Here is a 23481-nt window from a genome sequence, read left to right as displayed (position 1 = left end):
ACAATAAAAGATACAAGGCTGTAATTTCAGCGTTGAACCTTATGGCACTAAAGAACAAACCAGCAGCTTGACACTTGGTTACAGATCTCCTACTATGATGACTACTATTTGAGCCAGCACTGGCTTCAAGAGATTTTCTGCAATCAAGTAATATACAACTAACATTGCTGAGACTCACATGCTTAGCAACCCTAAAACTATGTTAATTTGATTTAAGTGGTCAAACTTTCACAAGCTTAAACTTGGGCAGATAAGCCTAATTTTTGTTTCTAAGCACATTTTTCAGATATTCTACGCACTAACGGATTTCAGTGAATCAGTCATGGAATATTCAGCATTTCCGGGTCAAGAAATCCAGGATTACTGATTTAAAAGCTCCCAGGAGGAAATGGTCATGATTGCAACAAGAAGCAAAACAAAGCCAACACAAACTTCAAGTATTATGAGTATGACATTTCCTTTCCTTCCCATTTAGATTATTTACTAAAGAGCAAGAAGAAAAACGCTAATAGAGCCATGTTATAAAAAAATTATGTCACTAGTCTAAACATAGTTCTCCAGCATTCCTAAAATCACTTCTAACCCCTTCAGCTTCATTTGCCAAGGAGGAAGGGAAGGAAAGCATCTTTGAAGCCCAGTACAAACTCCAGTCATCCAAATCCAATTTTTCTTAGCAGTCCAGGGCGACCTTCTGCCTTCCAAAAAGATACCACCACCAGAAATCTGATGCTACCAACTCAATTTATAAGGCGAATAAGGGTGAGAAACAAAATAGTGACATTTTTCCCCTTTCCAATTTGATATGATGTGACTGAGAATTGGAGGTGCATCTCCTTTTAACAGTTGATTAAATACTAAATGTTTATCTGTGCTTCATGCTATGATGTAAACGTCACTTTGCTACAAATCCAAGTATCCAGATATTTTGTTCTATTACCCGCAGAATGAGGCCATGACCACACATCTAAGTGCTTCCTGACGAGACTAAATAATTGTAATGTTGATACAGACAATGCAGGAAACAAAAGAAAAGTATGCAAGTACATTTCAAAAACAAACATTTTTCAGGACAAATTAACAAATCGTTAAACTGGGGAAAGGCACCCAACACAGCTGGACTTATTATCTATGGAAGGAAAAACAAAATTGTTTTCTGCTTAATCAGGAGTTAAGGAAGGTCTTTGAGCAACTGAGTACACAGAGGTCGGATATATTGAACAGATCTGTTTTCCAGCTGCAGATCTCTCACAGAGGTAAAGCACTGGCTGAACTTCTGTCCTGTTATTTATACCTAGCTGTTTAAATGAGAAAAGAAATCCTCCAGATCACAGTAGCGCTTTGAAGGATCCAGATACTGCTTCTTTGTGTTTCTGTGGTTCTTATACCATATTATTTTATCTTGTTCATTAAAGCATGATAGAAACTATCACTTTGATAGAAGTAAAGCAATCGAGTCTATATTATTAGCTAGTAGAAGCCAGTGTCCTGTCAGTATACTCAAAAACACTACAGCAATTATTAGCAAAGGAGAATGAAGTCTTTCAAATGCAAGCACACCCTGAAAAGGTATGCGAGTACTATTTGTGATACGGAAAAGGGATAAGATGAAAATTGTGTTAACTGGAGCACAATTAAGAAATATCAAGAAATTACTTCAGCAATGAGTGCCGCAAGTCCATCCTTAAATGTCTGCAAGCAGCTACCATAGGTCCTTTTTCTCACTGTGCTTCTACAGCCCACTACTGAGACCTTACATTCTTCCCTTATATGACCTGGGGGGAAAAACAGTTTTTCCTTGCTGTACAAGACAATTTGCAATCTCAGAACAATTCTCCATCTTCTTTATAGGATTCTTTCCTCTCAGACCATTTGATTTATCAGAGAACCTGTCCAGCAGTGAACTAGTACCTACACTGGAAATTTCCACTATCAAAGGCCGTAGATGGATAATTAGTGGCTGCTCCATTGACAAAAATTCACACATTCGAGCTATAATAATAAGTAGAAGATTTGTGGCTCCTCACCATACTCTCTTCTGACATGCTTCATGCCCATTCAAAGTCATCCTATAATTTGATTTAAACCTTAAAGTGCTGTCACACCTAGATCAATCTCTGACAGAAATCTCAAACCACTTTCAGCCAGAGATGCAGTAATCACCTAAGGTGGATGCTTCCCAGCTGTCACAGAAAGGCATCAGCTAGTCTCAGAACAAGCCTTTCCTGCCATACCCGCTCAGCTCATTTCCAGTAGCCACCTGCAAACCTCAGAAAAGATGGCTGGTTATTTGCATGCCATACCTGCAGGCTGAGCCTCACTTCTCATCATTTGTTCACTAACCCTTCAATAGAAGTTCACCCTTCTCTGTGCACTAGCAAAAATCCCAGATTGCAATCCCAGCTCTGGCAACCTTGTCTGGTTGGATACAAGTCAGCTATAATGCATCAATTAAGGACTACTTCACACACTTAAAAAATTATGCATTTCCTTTATATTATCTTCATAAACTGTAGTCGCAAATGGATTGTTAGGCAAATGTAAAATGCAAAATTCAAATCTCATAGGTGCTGTCAATAAGTTCAGTGTGGAAGTAAAATAGTCACATACACAGTACAAACGTGCAAAGCAGGTATATGTCCCAACCTTCTTACACAACCCCTACAGATCTCCAGGATGCACTCTACTTCACCTACATCCAGTACTTCTGATGAAGCCAACAACCCCACACCTGTCTCCACAGCTCGCAACATGTATCTCCAAGGTGGTAACTCCTTGAGGTATAGGAACAACTACACGCTTTTCACTCTTCTTCAATCCACATATGAGTGTGAGGCAGATCTGTCTCTGTCCCACTGCCATATAAACTGTGTCAAAACAGCACCACATGGCCATGAGTTTCAACCTGCTTGAAACCATGATCCATGAAGAACTCTGTAAATAATTGCAATGGTGTGAGATGACTGCTGTTGTTTCACTAAAATTGTATCAATCTAAGTACTTAAATTTCCTTAAGTTGCCTTTAAGCACTTCTGAGGTAGATAGTAATGGCTGTTGTCACTACTTTTTGCTTGAGACAACAGTCACAGATCAGCTGAGATAGGGTCAGTTTTCCGAATCCCAGGCAAAATCTGAACCCCAGCACAGAATCGCATCTCAGCTTCTCCCTGCTCTGAACCTCACTTAAACAACAGTTGTGTCTCCAACACAATTTTCATACCATATGCCTCCATTTTCTTGACAGTAGTGCCTCACACCAAAGGGAAACTTCAGGCAGACATCTTTTCATGTTTCTGCATGGATTTACTGCACAATTTACTACATTTACTTGAAAAACACATTAAGTACTCCATAAGCTTCCTCTAGGCAGAAGTTACCTTGGCATTATTTTGCTTTGGTTTCCCATGCTTCTTCCTGTACTGGAAGCTTCTCTCCTGAAAGCGCCTTCTCAGATTTGCCAAACAAGAGGGCAATGGCAAAGCAACAAGCCAGTCACAAATCTGAATGGTTCCAATCCTCAGCCTGCATAAGCCAATTTACCTCACTCTCATCAGAGCTACTACGGTAATGACAAGCAAGCCTACTGTAATACCACAAACAATGCATGTAAGAAGACATCAAAAGCACTCCAAGATTTTACAGTCCCAGTGACCATGTCTAAAATGTGATCCAATTGGCTAAACATGTTTGTTTGTTTGTTTGAAAACAGATCATGGATCAAACCTCAGTCTGGAACAGGGATTGCAATCAGGAGCAAAGATTCTGCGTCTGGAGATTGATTAAGTCAATTGGCAACGAAGAAACACATTCTTGATGCAATGAGTATCCCCCTGCAGCCTCAGCAACTTTAGCACGTGCTTGTAAGCTTGTATCCAAATCCTACCTACTTCCAGTATGACTGAAAAAGGACATCAGCCTGATGCTGGCAAACTGATATACTAGTAGAAGTACAGAAGAACAGTTCTTGAAGTTGTAACTACCTTATTAAAGTATCAACAAGCCTAAAAAAGAAGCAAGCTACAAGCTCTCGTGCTTTTCAGTCAGTCTTCACTTTTAAAGGATTCCTGTTAAGTTTTTACAAGTAACAATTACCCAAAGCACAACAACAGGTAACCACCTAATGAAGTGCACAAATAAATCAGATGGGATTCATGCAGGCCCTGAGCCTGCACCAATAAAATTGACAGGTACAACACAGCAGACCTTTGGGAGCACAGAACGGAGCCAAATCTTCAGAATTTCAGCAGTTTAAAACAGTTCTGTCGAACAACTCTCTCTGAACATCACCCTTGATGTTCAAAATGAAGTTGCTCTAACTCAAAACTGAGTTGACTTTTTGTAACATAAATCTTTAGTTAATGTTCATATAAATTAAGTATAGCTGAACAGATTCCTAAAGGATATGACCAAAAATTAATTTGGCACATTAGCTTCAGGTTAACAAATTCTTCTGCTTGGAGACAGTCATACATTACCTAATGCATCTGAAGGTTCTTTGCAGCACATTGCTGTTCATAAGTTTTCAAAAGAAACCTGTTGTGGCCCTAACATCCGCGATAAGCTCAATAATTCTACTGGAAACATTAGCTAAGTGCTAAGCACAATCCTTTTCTTCAATAATTACTCAAGTGTTCACAAGAAGTTGAACATATTTTTAAGATCTTCAGAACGTTACATGTGCTGTCTCTGCATAGGAAAAATACCAAAACCTTCAATCATTTTAAATTACAAGTCCATAACACAGAATATTTTGACTATGTCACAGAAGCCAATAAAGCTAAAGATTCTCCTCTTTCTCATTCAAGAGATATAGTTCACTCTCACAAGTCAGCACATTCGCACTACCTACAAAGAGGAAACAAATACAAAAATGTGAAAAATATCATTGTTAAGCTGTTACCACCATTCAATCCCAGACCTTTTTTTTTTTATTATTCTTTGAACTATGTTTTTAGTATATTGATATAATATTTGCTACAGTTCTATATGGAATCACAAGGTTGGAAAGGACCTACAAGATCACCTAGTCCAACCATCCTCCCATTACCGTTGCTACCACAAGCCTCCCTGGGCAGCCATTCCAGCGCCTGACCACTCTCTGAGAGAAAAAGTTTTTCCTTATGTCTAATCTAAACCTCCTCTTGCACAACTTGCAGCCATTTCCTTTAACCAAAGAAGGGTATACCTGTCCAGGCCACAGACAGCCAGATTCCGTGTCAAAGGCTTTGCAGAAGTCTAGGCTACATCAACAGCCTTTCCCTCATCTACCAGCCTGGTCACCCAATCATAGAAGGAGATGAGGTTGGTCAAACATGACCTGCCCTTCATGAACCCGTGCTGGCTGGGCCTGATCCCCTGGATGCCACACATGTGCCATGTGATCTCACCCAAGATGATTTACTCCATAACTTTCCCTGGTGCTGAGGTCAGGATAACAGGCCTGTAGTTCCCCAGATCCTCCTTACAGACCTTCTTGTAGATGAGAGTCATATGAGCAAGCCTCCAAACCTCTGGGACCTCTCCAGATAGCCAGGAACACTGATAGATGGCAGAGTGGCTTGGCAATCACCCCCCAAATCCTTCAGCACCTAGCCCATCCAGTCCCATGGATTTGTGACAGTCCAGGTGGAGAATGAGCTCTCTAACTGTCCCCACCTGAATCACTGGGAGTGTGTTCTACATAGCATCCAGGAAAATATAAAAGCATCGGTCATCCGGAGGCAGACAGGCAGACATAGAATAATAGAATGGCTTGGATTGGAAGGGACCTCAAGGACTGTCAAGCTCCAACCACTCTGCCACAGGAAGAGCCACCAACCTCCACTTTTAATACTAGACCAGGCTGCCCAGGGCCCCATCCAGCCTGGCCTAGAACCCCTCCAGGGATGTGGCATCCATAACCTCTCTGGGCAGCCTGTTCCAGCACCTCACCACTCACTTGGTAAATAACTTCCCCCTGATATCCGACCTAAATTTTCCCTCCTTCAACTTAAAACCATTTCCCCTTATCCTGCTATTATCTACCCCTGTCAAGAGTTGATTCCCCTCCTGTTTGTAGGTTCCTTTTAGGTACTGGAAGGCTGCAGTGAGGTCACCCTGCAGCTTTCTGTTCTCCAGGCTGAACAAGCCCAGCTCCCTCAGTTTGTCTTCATAGGGGAGGTGCTCCAGCCCTCTGATAATCTTTTTGACCTTCCTCTGGACCCCCTCCAACAGCTCTGTTTTTCTTGTACTGGAGCTCCAGACCTGGATGCAGCACTCCAGCTGGGGACTCAGGAGGGCAGAGTAGAGAGGAATAATCATCTACCTGTCCCTGCTGGCCACCCCTCTTCTGATGGAGCCCAGGATACCATTTGCTTTCCAAGACGCACGCTGCTGGCTCGTGTTAAGTTTTCCATCCACCAGGACTCCCAAGTCCTTTTCTGCAGGGCTACTCTCAAGGATCAGTCCTCCCAGTCTGTATATATGCCTGGGATTTCTCCAGCTCAAGTGCAGAACCTTGCACTTTGCTGTGTTGAACCTCATTAGATTCACCCAGGCCCACCTTTGAAGTCTGTTGATCTTCTCTTTGACAGAAATAGAAAACTTCTCACTGGAGATACGTTGGCATATATTCCTCCATGTCAATAGTTAAAGACAGTGCAGCTGAGATTTTCAGTGTGAGACCTGCCATTTCCCTAATCACCAGATGAAATTTAGAAAGACGTAATCTTAAGACGTAATCTTAAGTCTAAAGGACAGACAATTCAGAAATGATCCATAAACCTGTAATGAACTGTAAGGTTTCCTAACCTGATGCTCAATACAGTTTTATTTACTCCTCTTTGTGGTCATAAGCCAGCTCTTTAATGGAAGGAGCATGGGCACATACAGAAGAACCCAAAGAAAGCACATTTACAGTTATCAAATTCAACTTTTTTCTGGACACAGAAACAAAGGAAAGAACCTGCTTACACTTGCAAAGCCTCAGGCACGCAGGAATCTCCAGCAAAACACCCTTCCCCCTCCAACCCCTAAATGAGATCTGGGAAGGGGCAGATCCTGGCTCCCCCCATTCCAATCACTTAGCTGCGTTGCGTACATACACCTGAGCTCCCCTGGGTTGGCCCTGTCTTCCCACCAGGTGCTCAATCACTGGTTCAAGCCATGACTCAGCATTTCTGCTATAATGGAAAAACAAATTTCTCTTTGTTAAAATTCCCTTTTTCAGACATTTAATTCTGTCAGTGAAATCACGGATACCATGAACATTTCAAGAAGCTCCTTAAAAAGCCAGAACAAAACTGAATGAGAACAACTTGACGTAAAACCTTTGTGCCAAATAAACAGTTTCTCATTTGCAAAGGCATAACATCCTCCTTCATCAACTTACTGGCATTTCTTAGAGTCTGACAAAGTTACTTCTCTTCCTGCAGACAGACTATTTAAGAGAATAGTCTCTCAGTGATGGAACAGAAAAGATAGTAGGACTGTTGGTTCAAAAAGTATTTGTTGCTATCAGTTACAACCATGTATTTTTCCTTGTAGCTCAAGAATGTTGGAACTTCAAGCTGTGCATTGTAACATTTTTCTTTATGGAAAGCAACTCATTCTGGTAGGGCACCAGAGCCTTCCAAACAAGCTATAGGCTTTTGAGGGCTAGGAACTTTGAAACTTCCACGTTGCTGTATCTGCAGTTGTTAAGGTAAGAAAATAAAAAGCACACTGATAGCGCAGATACTGGGCTTTTTCATACAGAGTAATAAGTCTCTTCGTTTCTGAGAAATCCTAGAGTTACACAGCTTCGTGAAAGATGCAATTCTGATCAACTTTGCCAATTAAAACTAGACAGAAAGAAAAAGTAAATGCAATTTGAATCTCCTCTCTGGCGTAGATGAGAAATAGCTCTGTTGGCTCTGTGTTTAAACTACTGTGAGACAGGAGAAGCAGCTGAGACGCCTCGGCCATCACAACCCAGGCCACATGTATGCTAGCAGTAGGAGGGGCAGCAGCACAGCTAGAAAGCCCAATGCAAGCACCCAGCTTGGGCTGGTAGCCAGGAGCCCGTTTTCTAAGTAGAGTCCAGATGCAGAACGGAGATAGGAACTAGAAGAAACTGCAAGGAAGAAGGAACATAAATTTAAAAAAATAATAATAATAAAAAATAAAAATGTATTTTTCACATTGAAACATTCCCTTCATTTCATATATGACAATAACAGGAAAAATAAAATATAATCAAAAAGAAGATGTAGAGCATTTTTCAGTCATTTATTGCCCAGGTACTCACTGAGCAACACCTTCTAGTAAATAAAAAGAATCTAATCAAAACCCAAAACCACTTCAAATTAAAGTCAGAAATACAACAGTTTGGATGCATGTAATCCAAAATGAATGTGCGTATGTGGAACTAAATTAATTAAATAGATATCGCAGTCAACGTGAAGTTCGGACACCAAAAGTGTATAAAAGTCATCAACAGGAGGGAGAACAGTGGAAGGTAGGAAGGGAAATTCTGTGTGCTTTAAATGCTCGTATTTTCTGAATGATCGTTTTAATTGCCTTGCCTTTAATGTCTCTAACTTCTACTAAGATCAGATGCACCCACATGGTTTAGTTTAATGTACTTATCCCCATCTTTTAAATGACTGCAGCAAAGAATGCATACAGCAATTGGTTTGTATACACAGGTACTCAGTATTACCATGCCTCCTGCTTCCAGCTGCAGTGCTTCAATAGGCTGATGAGGTGAAGAGGGCTGCACGCGTGTTTCACTGAACAAGTAACAGAAGAAGATAGGATTATTCGTGCAGTAGGTTAAGAAAAGTTTCCAGAGAAGAACACAAAGTGTACGCATACTTCCAAAGAAAAGGAGAAATTAATAGAAATAAAAGCATTCTTCTGACACCTGGTGGCCACTTCACACTAGGAATTAATTGCATTTTAACCAGGGAAAGCAGTTCAAACAAAAATGCCCTACACATCTCTTTGGTAGACGTATCTACAGGAATGGCAGCTGGTATTATTATTAATTAAAATATATGCTTGTTAGAATATATATGTTTACACATATGCAAGTATCAAATGAAGGTAGTATCAGTGTTAATACACAGCAATATGCCCCGTTTTATATATTAGCTTATTACACAGAGACAAAAACCTCTTTCTCTGTACAAAGAACTAGAAGTGAGCATACAAAGTCTTTCAATTCAATCCTGTAAGACATGAAATCCTGACTTTCTTTTCAGTTCTGATTTTCCAGTTAAGTTCCTTAAGTAAAGCAGAGAGAGAGGAGGGGAGGAACGGGCGAAGTGGGGGCTGCTTCTCATTTCAGAAGGCTCTGTGCTGTAGATGCTGCCCCTAATCCCTGTCACAGTACGTTAGCTCTCCACCACACTTAGCAGAGCATAAGCAGCAGCTTCATTTCTTTGTATGACTCTATCTCTAACAAAGAAATTAGTTCAAAAAGACGACAGCTGTACACAGTTCTCAGCTACACAGGTGATAAACCTTTAGCACTCAGTGGAAAGGCTGCATGTCAAATTATGCCTTTTCCCCTCAACAATCTCTTATAATAAACGCAAGCAATCACAATAGTACTGCCATCTCCTCTGCAACAGGGAGGGTGATTTTCTCCCTGATAACCTCAGATGATTGTCACCAAGACTTAAACCATGTGTAGCAGGGCCAGGCTTGGCTACCTCAATAACAACTGTTACTTGTTTTCAATTGCACAAACTCATGCTTCAGCTGAAGTCACTGAACGCCCTTTAAAGCTCTGTACTTCTGCATGCTGAAAAGTTCAAGAGTTTACCATTGAATTTTACTCTAATTTCCATCACTGACTGTGACAACAGATGGAAGTAAATAAAAGGCAGCAACAGGAGGCATCCAGATGTTATGGTGGCACACGCAATATGAGATGAGACAAAAACTGTTGCTGCCTTCTGCAGTGTCTGTAATGAGCTACTCTGATGGCATAACACTGAGCTTCTTCCCTTTGCAGTCCCCACATCCTTTGCCCATGCTGAGCCACAGAGCCTCCTTCTCCCTAGATCCCTTTTGGACAAGCAGCTCTAGCAAGTGTAACAGGCTCAGGGACCCCTTCCAGACAAGCTCCCTGCACTGCACACTGTCACGTCCACCTGATTTGTCCCCCTACACAGAGACCTTGGGGACTGGAGCTTGTGTATGTTGCCTTTGGTCCCCTATATATCACTCTGCATTGGGAACGCATTAGGAGAGTGTTATTACTAAAAATACTACTAATTCCCTGAAAAGCACTGAGTTAAAATCAATCTTACAAACTTTCCCGAGATCAATAGGTTTTAATGAACAAAGAAAACATATTCTGCGGTGACAATGGGCAAGCTCACAGAGACCAGGCGAGAGTAAGAAATTACTGCTGTCCCAACATTTCCTTAGAGAAAAAAATTGACATACTACTAAGTAGCCTATCAGTCAGTTCAGACTCCACAAAGGTCTGGAGGACCACAAACTTACCAGCTTACCTGCATGATGATTTATAAGAGAGTGCAGCCAGGATACAAAGCCAATTCTCACCACTGCAGACAGGGCAGCACTTTGGCTCCTCAGCCTCAGCTCGCCACGCAATGGAGCTGCACCGGCCCAAATTACAGTCTTAATTTCTCTGATGGAGGAATATGGACACACAAAGTATGCTGCACGCCAGCCAAGCTGCCTCTACCAAAGGGTACAGACACAGCCTATTTTACTCTCAGATGGTAAAAAGAATATTTAATCCCATGTTTCACTCACCAGTACCATTTTCCCAGTATTCATTCTATGAAATTAGAAAGTTCCACTGGACTTCTTGGCCCAGCTGTAATCATCGGTGGAAACAAAGAACCTAAAACAAAGCTTATAAAAAACAGGAGCAAAAATGTCTTTATATTTTCTAAAGCAGAACATAATATTAAGCGTCCTGTTCCATTTTGCATTTTCCAGAACACTCAGCTCTTACATCCTACTTTTCCGAAGCACTATGATTCAGATTTCTGTTTTCCAGTAAATTCCATAAATATTTGATAATCAAATACAACCTCTGTTTTGGCAGCTCTGCGGCCTTCCCCTGTAGATCCTTTCACTTTTTACATGAAGCAGGAAAGGAATTCACTTCTAACGGTTCCCCTGTAATTCTATTTTACAATTAAAAAACATCATTTCCGAGCACACGCCATTTTTCAAGACTGTAATATATGATACATTTTCTATACAGTAAACAATACAGAAGATTTTCCTTGTTAAACCTCTGTAGCAGCACAAATCACAGTAATATAATTATGCAGAGGTTCCTATTAAAACAACCATTATACCTTTCTCATCGAACTCACTCTGCATTATCGTGCTTAGGTGATCTAAGTATTCTTAGAGGCACATACATAGGAAAAATAAATAAATATCCCCTTAGGAGCTATGAATTCCTCACAACATCCTCTCTCAGAGAAGTCCGCTCTTGGGCTCTTAGCTACTTAGAAGACGCCCTATTGCCACTACTGTTATAAATAGAAAGAATGCACACAAAACTTCTAATTCAACTCAAGTCACTGCGAAAAGGGCATTTGAAAGTCAAGTTATTTCTTTAAATGCTTAGAAAGAACTCAGAAAGTAATGTCAGATATCCAGGTTTTATTATTATTTTAACTCCTAAAAATTGTTACTCACAATTGAAAACAGTGACACAAAAATACGTTTTTGTTATCAAAATTAGTTCTTATTTAGAAGACTCAATTAAGAATGAAAAATTAAGTGACATTAGCCTATTTTTAATAACCTGCAGAGTTTTAAAGAGCCCAATTATAAAAGAAAAAGGGACTACAGGATAAAGACAGCAAATACACAAATTCAAGGCTATTAAAAGGCAGACACATGAGATCCCATGTATCTTGTGCCATTGGTAAAAAGGTTGTTTTATTATCAGTGTAACTAATCACAATGAAGCCATCTCTTACAACTAAAGTCATTATAATGAATTTTCTTTACAGCTACAGAGAAATGGGATTTGCTGTTCCATATCAAACTAGAACAGGCAGTATAAATTTTTCTTCATATTTACTGTTAAATGTAATTTTTATCTATAAAATCAGCCATGAAATATTAAAAACTGAAACAACAGAATTTATATCCTTTACTTAATTTAGTTTAAACGGTCTATTCACTAAAGAGAGGGAAAGAAGGTTACATATGTATTATAGCATGCCCTCCCCTCTCCTCTCTAAGCATTTCCATTATAAACCCCTTAGTTTTTGGAATTTACAACCGGGCTGTAAAAACTCACTTCACACTTAAGAGTTGGTACACTTTGCCTTTTGCAAATTTAAAAAATAAATAAAGAAAGACATTCCAGGAGCAAGATGAGAAAGCGATGGAGAGAAGAACAAAAGCAATCAGAGTAGGAACTTTTAGGCTCAGGTGCCGATAACAGACAAGGACGTGCAGCTCCCCAGCTGCTCTGCCTACTGCCTTCACATCAAAGTACCCTGGAGGGAAGGGCAGAGGAGGGGCCTTGGCAGGCTGAGAAGCCTTGGGCTCACCCCAAAGAGATGAAGCACAGCCCCTAGGAGCACCCTGCCCACTGTGCTCAGCCAGGGCTCCAGCCTTCATGCAGCCCCTAGCCAACTTTATTCAACAGCAAAGGCTTGCTCCTAGTGATTCTTTAACTTGTTAGGGCAGTACAAGTGGTTTGCTGCCTGGAACACGAGCAGTATGTTTAGAAAGTCACTGGTCCTCTGCAGTTTGGAGGTGGCCGTGGTCCAAAACATAGCCTTTTGTAAGGAGGGGTTCAGACAACTGCCTTAAGGACAATGCTTTCTTGCCGGTTTTTGGTTTAAACTCATTCTAACTCTACGGTGAATTGCTATTTTGAACTGTGTGATTTGATACTTCTTGCTTTATGCAAAACTACTAATACAAGCTATCATTAGGGCCAAAAAGATAACAAAATATAGACAAGGTCTGTGCATGTTTATCAGTGTTTGCTTTATCCACGGGTAAGAGGAGAATCAGTAAAGGATGAGGGAGAAGCAGATACCTTTCTCTTTCTTTACATTCCCCAAGGAGGTGTCTTCTGCTTCCTCTGTCACCTCTGTTTCCTCAAAGGACTGGCAATAAAAATTACTGACCCAGATTAACTTCTACATCTTACAACTGTCCAGCTGAACAAAGGAAGAGGCAAAGAATTCACGGCGTAGGAAGAACTGGGTCAGACTATTCTTTCACACAAAAGGAAACAACGTTCCTAAGAAAAAATAGTAGGAGCGATTAGGTACATTTCAAAAACATTTGGAAAGAGGAGATGCTCTGCTAATTTCAAATTATCTGCACACAGACAGTGGAAGATGTTTCTGAAATATTTATATATAAAAACGTGGTAGAAAAGTATTATCTCCACACTCTTCAGCCAGGCACTCAAAAGTGATACACAAGCAAAAAGAACTACAAGGTAAGAATGTTAAGGATCTAATGTTGATATCACGTGGCACAGCTCCTCCAGGTGGAGGAGAAAGACGGCGAGCACAGCGCTGAACTCAGGAAAGCGGAGCTCTCGTATCAGGTAACCTGGGCAAAAGGAAGAGCTAACACTGACTCTGCTGCTAGCACACTCTTTAGCACTCACAAACCTGGAGAGCCTTGGTCCTGCAGCTTGACATGCCAGCTGATGAAAACATCCTGGTATCCAGAAGCAGGCACCTAGCAAAGCCCCTGCCAAGCCATGGGGAGTTGCTCGATAACATTATGTCTTATTCTCCTGAAAACACAGCAGAGCTCCAAGCAAGCACATCTCACGTATAGATTATTAAGTTTCCATGATGATTCACTAAAATCCACATTCCCTCTAAGAGTATTATTATTTCTCATGCTATAAAGCAGAGACACTAAGGGTATTTATGTTAGAATTTGTTGTATATATTTATTCTCGGAATTAATAGAAAAAAAGTATTCATTTCAAAAAGGTATTGACCAAATATGAGCAAACACAAAGTAGATGCTCTACCCTTCAGCATTTCTTAGTAGCAAGACAGTGAAAGTGCATTAGGAGCGCTCTGTAGAGCTATTCAAACAAATACATACATAAAAGCAAAAACCCAACAATATGTTATTTAATTCTAAAGCCTACTTTACAAAGTACTGGAATCTGGGGAAGTGTTAGTCTTGAAAATGTCTTTAAATTTTTCTTATTTGGAATTATTGGCATAGCAGCACTCCATACACATTGTTGCATTGCTTTATCCAGCCACCTCGCTAAATCATTAAAAACAAACAGTACCGAGCTCCAGGCTGACCTGCAGTGACTCCTGTGTGTATTCTCAAAACCACCACAAGCACTGAATGCCACCCATCTTCAGCTTCTAATCACTGATCAAAGAATGCTGCCCTGCAACAGACTGAGTTAGAATCATGGTGCTGAAGTGTGCATTTTCAAAAAAAATAAAAATAAAAAATAAAAAATAAAGTGGTTTATAGCTCAAGATTTAAAATGCAAAGTTTCCATTATACTTAATAATTAAAATGCATGCTGTGTTATGGTTACATTTGGTGACTGGATTAGTAGTACCCCAACTGAGTTAAACAATGCTTTTTTCCTATTAGACTTCATATTACCATTTCATCTATTTGTTTAAGAAAAGGAAGAAAAAAAGCACAGCAAGGAAGAAGGAATAAAAAAGAAATATGAATATCAAACATAGTGAAAGACAGCAAGGACCGAGATTGCAAGAAGACCTGGCATCAGCAGAATATACACCAGCTGAAAGTGGAGAAGCTGAAATATCTAGGTACTTAAAAGTATAAAAACTTCCTTATGAAAAAGAATATTCTCCATTTGTCAACGAGGGTTGAAAGCAAATGGTTTCAATCTTACTCTGTTTCCCTGGATTCAGTCGTTACAAATTTAGGGAATACAGACATCACTGCCAAAGTGCGGACTCTCTCAGGCTGTCAACTTCTTAATCAGGGTCTGACTTCACTGGAAAGTGTGAAATTATGTAATTATTTATGCTTGGCAATTCTGATGGTTTAGACAATTCCAGCACTCTGAACATCTTCTTTTATCAAGCAAAAATCCTACTGCAATGTTATTTCAGGAAATATAGCATCTTTTTCTTTCTGTGCTCTCTAGGTGTTTTCTTCAAACAAAATTTAACAATCTACATGAAATATTTCACCTCTTCCCATACAGAGACCACTGAGTTTTGAAACATAACTTACAATGAAAAAATAACTAAAAAATAAAAATAAAAACCAAGTGAAACCATGGCTACAGTGACATCAACTGCAATTCTCTTAGCACTCTCAGTTAGATCAGATGTTATCGAAAGCTCTGCCATTACAAACCTATAGACTGTGTACTTATAACCAACAAATAATAGTTGACCTCATAAATAGTCCTATTCCCTATATGTCTGTACTTCCATACAACATGTATGTAAAATTTCAGAGACATCAAGTACATTTTTAATTATCTTTGTATCATTAGCAGGCTAGAAGAAAGGCGTGTGTGCCTGAAAGCTTGCCCACCTCTCCTTCTGTAGCAGCAGCCTTATGTATTACTTCCACCCACATGCCTTCATCTCCTCCTCCTAAGAAATCAGCCCCAAGCAGGGTATTCCTTGTGAAAGGTATTTAGCCTTTGCATACAAAATACAAACATACCCATTTTCTTTGGCCAAAAAAAAAAAAAGTCAACAGTTAGTCAACGGTCTACCTCAGAATATACAGTATTGATAACAGTAACACCAAAAACCATAATGATGATAACAAGATAGAAGGTATTCCTTCAAGTCAGCCTCCACCAGCAAAGCTGATTATTTTTTGTCACATGGAAATGAAAACTGAGCAGCCCAAATAGAACCAGTAAAATGCATTCTCAGTTGTTTTCCTCTCCAAACAACTGTCTATCATGCCTTGTACCCACGAGGGATTCCTGGATTCCAAGAGAAGTTGCTCCATTTGTCCTACCAGACACCCACTCTGGAGCAGCAGAAGGGACGCCTCCAAAGCCCAATCTACACACACCCATTCTCTTCAGCCCCTTCCTCTCCTTCACTTTCACCATCCCTACTGCACATCCTCTGGGTGACACGAAGAAAATCAAACATGGAGCAAATCAACTAGGCCTCCTGCTGATATTATCAGAGGCACACACAAAGAAGGCCATGAAAATACTTCTCAAAGGGTTTCAAGCTATTCAAATCTGTAGCTTTGACAACGGAAGTCTAATCACAAGCAATAATAACACATAGATACTTTTTCTTATACCTGCAAAGCTCCCAATGCCAGCACAAAACACTGCATTACAAAACCTCCGCTCTAAAACCAAGCTCAGAGGTTTCTTGGGTCAGAAAAGTCCAATTTTATTTCTTTGTTTTTCTAGACACAAACTGTGAGATGGAGAGCTTGTGTCAGGTCCTGAATTTCATCATTTTGACGCAAATTGAAAAAATTCTCTTAAACTGAATGGAGATACCCCGATTTATATTCAAGTAAATGACATAAAATTCTAGTCCAAGGTTTTCTTTCCTTCCTGATTAAATTACATTAATGTACATTCAAAACAACTACGGCTAGTCATACTATATTTTTGAGCAGGAAAGCTTAACTGCTAACAAAACATCACACGCACACATACATGAAGACTTCGGGCATCTTTCATACTTCTGATGTATGAACAACAGTAACCAACACTGCAGTACGTGAGCAACAACGTGTTATCCTAAACCTGGGACGCAAATGAATCTGCTACCTGTAAGGGCAAGTCTTATACACTGCTGTCTTTCCCTAAGATAGCTTTTATTAACCTCACATGTAAATGATATCTCAAAAAAATGCAACACTCTTTTCCTACGCAGAAAGCAGCAGGAAAAGGCCCAAATACTAACTATTGCATCTTCTCACTGTTAAAAGGTTTGACACAGTATTTATTGCTATATTACCCCTAATTAGCAGTTTAAGCTTGTTAACAAGAAGAGTTCTTTTCATTTAAGATAAATAGGAATTATCTTTCCATTGTATAGGTAAAACTTGTAAATAGGACAGCTCATAAATTCTAAGATGAGAGTAACTAGGAAACTATTCATTAAGGCTTGTGTTATAAATTCAAAACATGAAGCATAACATGCTTAAAGAAGAAGGTTTTATTTTTAAAAGCATTCATTAGGCTCTCATCTTCAAGTCTCAGACTTGTAAATAATTTAAAATGAAAATTTGAACAACAGGGAGGAAAAAAAAAACACAAATGCAATTCAAATCATTCCATTGTTACACCAATAGAACTGAAAACAATAGAAAATAAGTTGGCAGATCTTGAAGAAAACATCCATAAAACATTTTTATGCAGCATATCTTTGAACTTAGATATTATGCTACCACTGGATCCAGGCCAAAAAAAAAATAGCTTTGACTTACAACAATCAGGCAGTGCCCAGTACAGGATACATGTGCTAAACTAGTCATTCTGACTATCCAATGCGTTTTAATCTGCTGCTGCCAAAATCAACAAAGAAGCTGCATCTTATGTTATCACAGAATCACCAAGGTTGGAAAATACTTCCAGGATTATTTAGTCCAGCTCTTCGCCTTCCACCAATATCTTCTCACTGCTCACATCCTTCAGTGCCACATCCACACGTTCTTGAACACCCCCAGGGATGGTGACTCCCCCACCTCCCTGGGCAGCCTGTGCCACTGCCTCCCTACTATTCATGAGGAGGAATTTTTCTGTATGTGCAACCTGAACCTCCTTTATGGATTAAAACAAACCCTTATGGATTCTCTTTAGAATTTTTACTGCTCCATTTTGGCTTTTTGGAAATGTATATCCTACTAATTTATATGAAGTAAGGTGAGAACCCCTCCCTTTTAAAGAGTAAGATACATCCACATTTGTCTCGCATGTGGAACATGTGAGGAACAGCTGTCCAGAACAGCATCTATTGCATGGGCATTGAAAACTGGAGCTGAAGACAAATGTAACAAATCTAACAAAAGCAAAGCACTGGGATCTCTGCTGTCCTTCCTGCATATCCAGTGTCTCAAATCCAATGTCAAACCTCACCTGCAGAAGGTGTGTAACACAGCAAGGAACAAGAAGGAAGCAATTATTTTCTTTTACTGAACTTATGGAATTTGCTATCTTTTTCCCAAGAACAATCCATCTGAAATATCACATACTGTATCTCACTTAAACACACAGTGGAAGACAGGCCTGCAACACGCATTCCTTTCTCCTCATTAGCAGACAAAGGAACCGCAAAGGGCAAGAGTGCTGCATTTCTATGCCGTGTTTCTCAGGGAGAAAGATGTGCACACTTGCTGTGCATCAAGTGGAAGTCAATACCTGCTCCTCAGAAGCACTGAGCTTCTGTGTGCACGCAGCCCACAGTGCACACCTGCACAAGAACTTGCTGCGCGAGTGCAGAACACAAGCAGTAAATCAAAGAATTATAGAATTGAGTTGGAAGGGACCCTGAGAGAGGTCATCTAGTCCAACTCCCCTGCAACAACCAGGGACACATACAGTACAATCAGGTGGACTCTGCCACTTCTGGCAAGCTCTGGGCGTGCAGAATGTGTGTCACTCTTGGAGCATACACACGTTGCAGCCAAGGTGGTGACTGTTAGGAACACCCAACCTGCCTACAGGGCACAGATGCCAGGCAGCACGTTGGAGCAGCGTGATGTTTTCTGCAGAAAGCCAGCACAGGGAGGTCATCCCTGTTCCGCTTCTCCTCAAGCACAAAAGCAGGAGGTGCCAACTTGTTATGCACCTCCCTCACCAGATGGCACAGCAGGCTTAATCTTGCCAAGGCGTGTCTTAAAACCAGCTCTTGGGTGGCTTAGCTTGTGCCTTTACAGCAAACATTCTGACAACTTACCAGAATTAAATAAAGCAACCACTAACCCACAACGGGTAGAAATGAGCAGGCTAAAGAGCAAATCCAAACATAAAAATCCGTCTTCTGTAACAAAAAATATAGTGCCATGCTGGAGCTTTAAGGCAATCTAAATGGCACACAAACTATTTGTTTGTTTCTTTTAATCAGAATTCTTTTGAAGATCCCATGCTTTCAACTTTCTTGCTTAAATGTTTCCTAATAATGTATTCTATTACACGTTACTGTATAGATTCCAAACAAAAATATCACAAAAAACAGTGATTTATAAGTGAATCAATAACTTTCTATTAGTTTATAGAGTCACAGAATGGATAAGATTGGATAACTGCAATGAATTTTAACATTTAAATACCTTTGTATCCATACTTTGACACAGACTTCTGAAATGTCAAAAATGGGGCTAAGCACAGCAAGAGAATTTATTTTTAACTACAGCGAAACAAAGAAATATCAGACAGGGAAGTATCTATATGCATCTGTAGCAAGAAAAAAAAAAAGCCATCAGTAGAGATGCATATGCTGAGATCTAGACATTGGAATAGTGCATACCTTAACTGTTCCACATAACCCCTTAATGCCTGTTACAAATGCCACACACACTCCTAACAACTTAAATGTCTTCTCCTCTGAGTACAGGCTGAAAGAGTTGGGGCTGTTCAGCCCAGAGAAGAGAAGGCTCTAGGGAGACCTCGTGGCAGCCTTCTACTACCTGCAGGAAAGCTGGGGAGGGGCTCTGTTGAGGAGTGTAATGATACAACAAGGAAGCTTTAAACTAAAAAGGGTATGCTTCAATTAGAACTAAAGGAGAAATTCTTTACTCAGAAGGCAGTGAGGTGCTGGCACAGCTGCCCAGAGAAGCTGTGGTGCCCCATCCCTGCAGATGCTCAAGGCCAGGTTGGATGGGGCCCTGGGCAGCTGAGCTGGTGGGAGGCAGCCCTGCCCATGGCACGGGGTGGGGCTGGGTGGGCTTTGAGGGCCCTTCCAACCCAAGCAAAGTGTATTTTAGACTTAGGAAATGCAGAGGCAATTAAAATTTATTCTTGTACTGTTACAGATCAAAGAAAACCGAGAACATCTGCAACCTCCCAGCCCAGTTAAATATAAGCCAGGAAGACAGCAGTAGCCAGAATACCCAGAGAAAAGATCATTGTCATGGTTTTGTGCTGTCAATATTCTACATCATGACATCATGTGCGGTATGAATCGTTAACTGAGGGTACAAATAGTGGTGAACTGTTTAAGCCTGGTAACGCCTGATCTTGTCTGATCTCGGAAGCTAAGCAGGGTCGGGCCTGGTTAGTACTTGGATGGGAGACTTCCTGGGAGTACCGGGTGCTGTAGGCTTAAAACAGTTTACCACTATTTGTACCCTCAGTTAACGATTCATACCGCACATGATGTCATGATGTAGAATATTGACAGCACAAAACCATGACAATCATCCTATGGGAGAACAATGACAAGTATATATATATATATACATATCACAGTATCACAGTATCGTGCGAGTTGGAAGGGACCTTAGAGATCATCGAGTCCAACTCCCGGGATTCGAACCTTCTGTGTAGCGAAGCGGCACTTCTACCCCATGCTCCACAGGGGGGATTCGAACCCTGGGCCTCCAGTGTTGCAAGCAGCAATTCTACCACTGCGCCACCGGGGCACACTAACTATATATGTGTGTGTGTGTGTGTGTATATACATATATATATATATATATATATATATATATATATATGAGCAATCAACAACTCTGTTAAAGCAGCAGTGGAAAGCAGTCCCAAACATTTTCCTTTTAGGACACCACAACTGACTGCTTCTAAATGAACTTGGGATTATTTCTTCATAAAGAAGCACGAGTTGCTAGTGTGTGTTATAATTTTATTTTCTGCATTGAGGAACAAAGGGAATTAGACTTCACTGTGCTCCAAAGCTACAGACAGCTGCTCTTTTTTGTGGGTTTGGGATATGTTCCTCTAGTCTGGTTTCATTCAGAACAGCTTTGTTTGTTTGTTTGTTTTACAACCATGATCAGGTTGAGAGCTTGTGTGTCTTTTTATGCAGTACCCTGGACTGCATAAAAAGACATATGGCCAACAGCGCAAGGGACATGACAGTATCTCTTCACCATTGTGAGATCCCATCTGGAGTACTGCACCCAGGCTTAGGTATTCCAGCACAAGGAGGATGCAGAGCTGTCAAAGCAGGTCCGGTAGAGGGCCATGAAGATGCTCAGAGGGCTGAAGCTCCTCTCCTATGAAGACAAGGTGAGGAAGCTAGGCTTCTTTAGTGTGAAGAAGGATTTGGAAAGACATCTTTGTAGTCTTCCAGTACATGAAGGGACCTTATAATCAGGAGAGGGAATAGATTTAAACTAAAGAGAAGAGATCCAGGTTAGATGTTTGGAAGAAACTCTTTACTCAGGTGGCAGTGAGGCACTGGTGCAAGCTGCCAGAGAAGCTGTGGGTGCCTCATCCCTAGGCATATTCAAGGCCAAATAGGATGCTGCCCTGGAAAACCTGACCTGGGGCTGGAAAACCTTCTCTATGGCACGGGCTTGGAACAAGATGATTTTTAAGGTCCCTTCCAACCAAAGCCTTTGTGCAACCCAGCAGGCAGCTCAGAGCCACACAGCCACTCAGTATTCCTCAACCAGGTAGGATGAGAATTAGAAATAAAACAGTGAGCTGAGATAAAGACTGTTTACTAAGATAGAAGAGAAAAACACAAACAGAAATGCAGTGATAATAAAACACATAGCTACAATGCAATTAATCATCACCTGCTGGCTGATGCACAGCACCAAGACAACACAAAATTCCACCCTATTGATCAGTGCCCAGCACACACAATCACACCCTCAGCTGGTGCCACACAGCTTTATGGCCCCCCACATGGTGTCATGTGGATTCTTGGCCTAATTAGGGCCACCTGTCCTGACTCCATACCACCACCACCCCCCCACCGCCCTCCCTTCAGCCTGTGCTATAAAAGGCAGCTCAGCTCATTCAGCAACTGCCAAAAGTGGTGAGATGTTAACACTGCTTTGGTGAAACCAGGACAGCATACCATGCTCCAAGACATCCCGATGGCACAGATTAAAGTACTGTAAATGGAAACAATCCAGAAATGCATTCAATAAGTGCAATTTTCTTCTGCATAAAAATGTATCCTTCAGAACGTTACCCCCTGAGAAGTGATAATACTACCCATTTACCTGTTATTTTTAACCAGTTTACAGTAAAGGAAACAATTTTATTCTTTATCCCATGGAAAGCTAGCTTACAATCACTTAGAAGAACGAGATCAAAATCGTCTCAAAAATTCAGGTGCATGACATCAGCAAGATCTTGCTTCTTTAAATCTGACACTCATTTAGTCATTCAAATGGGTGGTGCTGTCTCAGTGACTCCTTTCATTGCTTAAGTACCTGTATGGGAGATTGTTAATCACAGCCTGAACCTCTGATTAATCAGCTGAAGCAAGTGTGGGGTCAGCTGTGGGAGCACAGGTGAGAGTGATGTAGCTGTGCTCCCAGAAGGGGTGGAGCTTGATTCCATCCCCTCTGAGACCTCATTTAAGGGCTGACTCCCACTGAAGCAGTATCTCTTGGAGATTGCTCTCCAGTGAGGACTGCCCCAGCTTCTTCAGCCAAGGCACCACCACCACTGGTGAGTTTTCCTTTACTTATACTTTCTGTACATTTGCTACCATCTATATATTAATAACCAATACATTACCAAAGCCAAAATAAGCAACGGATACAATGGTGATGAATAGTTCCATGATGTTACATATGAGTTGTCCCAAAATTCAGCAAGAATCCATGCTTTTTCCTCTCGGAAGGCCAGAAACTTTTCATACCACAACATTCCTTTTTGTAACATGACACAGCTTCAAATGGAATTAGGTAGAACTATGCGTGCTTCCATTAATCTCAGTGTTTGGACATTGCACCACATATGACAGAATCCTGACTGTGACAAGTATCCCTTCTCTAGCTAAATTGCTGAACAGAATGGAAAACCTCCAGACATCTTTAAAGTAAATGCACGGGATATGCTATACTCTGTTCTGTAAGTACATTTCCTTTGCTGGCACATAGCAGAAACAGCACTGGCCAGAAACAATATCACCAGAATCCATAGTTCCTGAGCAGCAAGGTAGGCGCAACTTCTGTCTGCAAAGCAAAAGACACCTCTGGAAGCTCTGCAGATGAGAACCTTGAAATCACGCTTCCATACTTTTTGCTTCCTTACTGGTTTTATGCATACATGCTAATACATTATTTGAGCCCTTGTTTTAGCATAGTCCAGTAAGACAAAATAAATAAATAAATAAACTTTACCAGAAAAATAGGTTCGTTTTTTATTTAATTTTTTTTATGAATATGTTTAATGCTGTTCTGACATTCGGTGGGAAGGCCGCAGACCAAAGATTAAACCACTCTGGTCTTATGCAGTTCTGACAATCTGGGCCAGGAAACACTTAGGAGCTGTGAACACCAACCTCGGTGCTGTGGCAGGATGTCCTAGGAGCAACCAACGGGTGACAGCACAGAACTTATAGAGTCCCATTTTAAGAGAACTTCAGA

The 23481-nt window shown here is 40.7% G+C and overlaps 1 protein-coding gene across 1 annotated transcript in view; it reads right to left on the bottom strand.

Moving 5' to 3' along the window:
• ZNF407 (zinc finger protein 407) overlaps window positions 1-23481 on the bottom strand; it is a 332775-nt gene that overhangs the window by 308102 nt on the left and 1192 nt on the right. The window lies entirely within an intron of this gene.

The sequence above is a fragment of the Excalfactoria chinensis genome, chromosome 2 (genome assembly GCF_039878825.1).
Source record: "Excalfactoria chinensis isolate bCotChi1 chromosome 2, bCotChi1.hap2, whole genome shotgun sequence".
In the NCBI taxonomy this organism is placed as follows: Eukaryota; Metazoa; Chordata; class Aves; order Galliformes; family Phasianidae; genus Excalfactoria; species Excalfactoria chinensis.
The sequence above is the reverse complement of the archived record's forward strand: the minus strand, read 5'-3'. Positions and strand labels throughout refer to the sequence as shown.